The sequence below is a fragment of the Nicotiana tabacum genome, chromosome 20 (genome assembly GCF_000715075.1).
Source record: "Nicotiana tabacum cultivar K326 chromosome 20, ASM71507v2, whole genome shotgun sequence".
NCBI classification, from domain to species: domain Eukaryota; kingdom Viridiplantae; phylum Streptophyta; class Magnoliopsida; order Solanales; family Solanaceae; genus Nicotiana; species Nicotiana tabacum.
In genome coordinates, this window is record NC_134099.1 from 153,461,808 (window position 1) to 153,467,807 (window position 6,000).

A 6,000-nucleotide genomic window follows, 5' to 3' on the forward strand; every position below is an offset into this window, starting at 1 on the left:
CCGGACATGCTCCTAAGTCCAAAATCACCTAGTAGAGCTAACAAAACCATCAAAATTCATATATGAGGTTGTTTACATATAAGTCAACATCCTATCAACTTTTCCAACTTAAGCTTTCAATTAAGAGACTAAGTGTCTCAATTCACTCTAAAATCTCTCCGGACTTGAACCAAGTAACCCGGTAAGTCATATAATAGCTGTAGAATACAAAAAGAGCAGAAAATGAGAAACGACGCTACAACTCTCGAAACGACCGACCAGGTCGTTAATGTTATAATTGGCAAGCATCTACAGGAAATACATTATGAGGAACCCACTTAGCACATCCTGTAGATCTTGGTCCACAGACATTATAATGTTTGCAATGAACATCTACCCAACAAACAGAGCAGACAACCTCAAAAGCACAATCATCCAAGGTTGGTGGAAAACAGTCACTTACACAAACAAAAGGTACGCTACTAACAATGCTTTAAAATTAGATAGTAGATGGAAAACAAAGAGACAAAGGGAATACACCCACTAAAAAGTCCAAAGAAATCGGTAAAGAAAAAGGAAAAAAGAAAGAAAAAGAAAACATGAAAAGGGAAATTAGAATGGAGGAAGAAACAAAAGAAGAAAAAGAAAAAGAAAAAAAAAGAGATAATTTTTACATCAGCAAGTGATGTTACTAGCCATACCAACTTTACGTTGGAAAAAAGGAATGCAAATTACTTTGGACCCAAGAAAAAAGTAACTGGAAATGACTCTTCAGATAACTACACACTCTCACTTCTAGTTCACATCAACTGCATCTACAGTACCCACGAAACAAAAGCTTCCTAAGATGAAAACCATAAATAGAAAATCTCTTGAACAAACAACAACTACAAAAACTATTTTTCACGGACCCCACCAAGCAACACCTCAAACGATCAGGGCCCAAAACCCTATCTGTCCAATCTACCCCCTCTTTTGGCCTATACATAGAAAATCACTCCCATCACATTTAATGCACTGACCGCTACCCTTCCACCTACTCCTAACACCTGCCAATACCACTCATTCCTCTTCTATCACCCCTAACCCAACCACTATATCCAAATACCAAACCTCTCGTTACCACCCTCCCCCCCAATTATAATTCCTCTGACTGACTGCCCATTAGAAATGTCAAATAAACTTATTCAACTATCCCACTCCCCGAAAATCAACACCATAGTAGACAATGCCGAGGCAATACCAAAATTATCGCTGGAACCACTACTACCAATGCCACCAGAATCACCACTACGGACGCCATCAGTGGGAAGAAGAAGACTACTAACCCCAACCACAAATAACCAACTACAACTTCCAAACAACATTCATCCCTGTCCCAACAGACATCAACTTCCAAATATACTACAACCAAATAAGCAACTACATGTACGTGCTCATGAACCAATAATGGTCTACACCACGCCACATTCAGTAGGATCACACCACCAACCACACGCATGTAAACCAGAATCTAGCGACTCCCACCCAACAATAGGCGATCATGATCATGGAAACAATACAAGAACTAATCCATATGATAGAACAAGGTATTTACACCAACGAAAAGGCAACAACAGTACTATAATCACTCTACACTAGGAGATAACAGCCTTGGACCTTGTCCAACAGCTAGGCGACCAGAACACACACCGGTAGCAGGAGCCATCACCTTCTCCATAGAACCAGGAGGAGGTTGCATCCCCAAAATCCAACTGGTTGCTCTTGTTGCCAGAATAGATACTGCCGGAGAATCTAAACATCGAGGATCAACTAACACCACTAGAGTTATTATCCCCTTTGAACATGGAGGAGGTAGTGGCTATGGTGCTCGAGCTCGAACAACTGACGGCAAACATCCTCAATCAGATTCTCCGGAACATCACACTGTAAGAATCACTGTCAATGACCCTCAACGAAAATAGAGAAAAAAGGTGCTTCATAATAGTCCCAACAAATCTCCTGAGGATCACAATGAGCATCTGCTCGTACCCACTCTTAACACTCTACAAATATATTTTCCTAATAATTCCAACACTGACAGTGAAGGATATTCACATGGACAATAGGGTGGACCACCCACTGACCGCTCACTTGAGCATGTCACTAGCTCCGGGAAGGAGTTCGAGGATCGTCAATGTGCCCTAGATGAAGATACTCCTTTGGAACTGTAAAAGGTGAAATAGCCCTCAGTTCAGGCAAAGCTTCAAGGACCTCGTGGACCCGAACAAACCCTCCATCATCTGCCTTACAGAGACACGCATGCAGAGTCACTACGACCTCATGGAGTTTGTCAATTTCACTGATCTACTTGAGCTTAGTGCAGATGGGTACTCTAGATGTGCTGCCTTAATCTGGAAGCAGGAAGAGCTTGTTGCCAACCTAGTCTCCACCATAGATCAGGAGATCCACATCAACATCTAGTTTAAAGGAACATCCCACCGTTGGCTTTTGTCCTTAGTTTATGCAAGTACGGATTTAGCTAATAGAAATTTTTTATAGAATAACTTAGAAATTATTGCTAAAAACCATACTATGCCTTGGCTTTTCTGTGGAGATTTTAATGAAGTAACATCTTCTTTTGAAAGTTTGGAGGATGGCCAAAAAATAATACTAGGATTGCTGCCTTTCTATAATGCCTAGAGAATCTTAATATAATTGACCTAGGGTTCACGAGACCCAGATTCACGTGGACAAATAAAAAAAAAAGTGGTCACCAAATTCTAGAAAGATTAGATCGCTTCCTCGCCAACTCGGAATTTAACAAAAGCTTATAGGAAAGCACATCCACCTATTCCTCTTTCAAACAATGTGGCTAAGCCACCCTGATTTTAATAATATTGTTAATTATCACTAGACAAATAACATAAATTACAGGAATGCCAGATCATCTTATACGTAACATGTGAAGTCTTGGAACAAGAGAATTTTTGTAAATATTTTCAAAAAGAAACAAATCTTAGAAAATAGAATACTTGGTATCCAAAATATGCATCCTATACACAAAAGAGACTTCCACATATACCTTGAGGAGAAACTCATTTGCGAATACAATGGAATCCTAAAAAATAAAGAAGATTTCTGGAAATGAAAATCTAGAGTCCAATGGCTAAATGATGGAGATGGCAATACTAAATTCTTCCACATTTCGTCTATCCAAATAAGCAGGAGAAACAAAATCCTAGGGCTCAATGACTTGGTAGACAACTGGACTTTCGACCTACAGAATATACGAAGCATTATCTTAAAGCACTTTATAGGGATCTACACTAGTGAATTACTCTTTTGTTCTAAACACGTTACCCATAATCCAAGCACTCTCAATATACTTAGTGACAGTGATAAAGAGTTCCTTAGTAGAGATCTAAATATACTTGAAATTCACAAAGCAATAAAGTATTTTAAGCCCCTCAAAGCACCCGGACCAAATGGTATTCACCTAATTTTTTTCCAGAAATATTGGGTGGACACAAGTCCCTCGATAATAAACACATGCTCACAACTTTCCAAACCCTCACAATTGACCCTGAGATAAATAAGACATATGTTTCTCTCATCACTAAGATAAACAAGCCACAATACATCTTCCATTATAGACCTATTAATCTTTGTAACACGATCTACAAGACAATTATAAAAATCATTGTGAATAGTATACGACATTTTCTTAACAAAATAATTATCCCTAATCAGTGGAGCTTCATCCGTGGAAGACGTGTTATTGACAATGCTATTATAGTTCAGGAAGCTATTCACTCTTTCAAAAGAATTCATGTGGTAAAGGAAACATTATGCTTAAATTAGACTTAGAAAAAATATTTGATTGCCTAACATTGTCCTTCATTAGAAATTCCCAAAATGACCTAAACTTCCCTGTCAAACTGATCACTTTGATTATGATCTGCATCTCAACATAATCTACTTCTGTCATAGCCAATGGCCAACCAACAGAATTCTTTGAACCCTCTCGTAGCATACACTAAGGAGACCCATTATTCCCCTACCTCTTCATCATCTATGTGCAATCAATTACTAGATACATTGACCATGCAGTGAACATTTGTCAATGGAAACCTATCAAAATTAGTCGAACAATTCCTATCCTATCTCCTATTCGCAGATGACCTTTGTCCTATTCTTTGAGGCAAATGCAATTAATGTTGCCTCAATCATCAATATCTTCAACTCCATTACCTAACAATCTAGCTAGCGGATAAATTTCACAAAATCAAAAATCCTCTTCTCAAGGAATGTGGATAGTAATACCAGAGCACGCTCTTCACAATGCTCAACATTAAGGCAACAAACTATGTAGGGGAGTATCTTGGCTTCCCAATCACCAATTTAGAACCAAAAATCTCTGATTATCAATTTATACTTGATGGAATGAATACAACGCTAAAGGGATGGAAAGCAATGTTCCTAATTCAAGCATGGCGAACCACTCTTATTCAGTCGGTTTTGGAAGCTATACCAACACACCCAATGACACTCAATACCTGCCTACGTTTACTAGAAAATATATAGATCGTATTCAACAAGACTTCCTATGGGGCGCAACCGTAGAAAAAAGGAGGGTCTACCGTTTTAATTGGAATACTGTAACATCCCCAAAACAAGAAGGAGGACTAGGTCATTTTCATTCCAAGAGCAAAAACTTTGCTCTCCTTTGCAGTATTTTTTGGCGCCTCTATTACAGTCCAAACAGTATATGGTCACAGAAGGTAAGTAAAAAATAAAAGGCAAGACAAGAACACAAAGATTTTATTGCAACCGCAGCTGACTCTTATGTGTGGAAAAGCTTTGCTAAAGCTCATCCCTTCTTTGTAAAATGATTAGTCTGGAATGTGGCAAATGGTAACCGCATCAACCTTTGGAAGGACAAATGTATCATCGCACAACTACCTCTGAGGTCTCTCATCACTAACATACGGACTTGGGGACAAATCTCTCACACATATTACAACTAAACTCTTGGGATCTAAGAAAGTATCCTTTGAAATCCCTACAGATATTCAATCATTAATTCACACCACATACATACCATTCTCTAACTTCCAAAGATATTGGAAACCAACCATCGATGGATCCTTCACTACCAAGTCAGCCTACTCTTTAATTAGACATTGCCTATCTACACTTTAAACACTCCTGGATATGAAAAGCCAACTGCCATAACAAACTAAAACACTTCATGTGGCTATTAAGCGCCTCCCTACAACATCCATGATATACTACAAGAAAATAATTCTATCCCCCCTTTGTCCCCACTGCAATGTTATGGAAGACACAGAACACATCTTTCTACATTACTATAAGGCCCTGTGAAAGTTAGCCTAAAATTCGGGATTTTGTGGTGCCCAAGTTAGGCTTATGTGTTAGAGATTATAGAGCCGCAGAATGGACTTAGAATGAGGCTGTCACTTGGGCCATTTTTGGTATCATTTTGCGGCCCATTATGCGACCGCATTTCGCTGGGCCGCAATTTTATCGCACATCATTCCTTGAGATTTGTCAGATAGAGGTTCTGTGGTATGACGCATTGTGCAACTACAGAACATCAGACTGGTCGCAAACTGAAGCAAAAATATTAGTCCTGGAGGGCCAATTATGCGACCTATTTTGCCGATCACAGAAGCATTATGCGGTCGCAAAACCTGTTCCGGAGCTTCATTTTTTGGGTTTTAAAACCCAACCCTACTTCGTTAAAATAGATGTAAAGGGGTCATTTTTTAGCAAACCCCGATACTTTAGAGTGAGAGAAAAAGCCCTAGAGTGAGAAAGTGATCTTCATCAAATTACTCTCCAATTCTTGCTTAGTCCTTGAAGATTATCAAGAAAAGTCCTCATCTTAAAGGTAAGAATCTATGCCCTAACTCTCAATTTTGAAATTCTACTAAAAATGGGTAATTAGCAAGACCATCGTTGGGGGATGGAAGTTGCTTATCTTGCATGCATGTGTGATAAAAGAGTGTAGGAAGA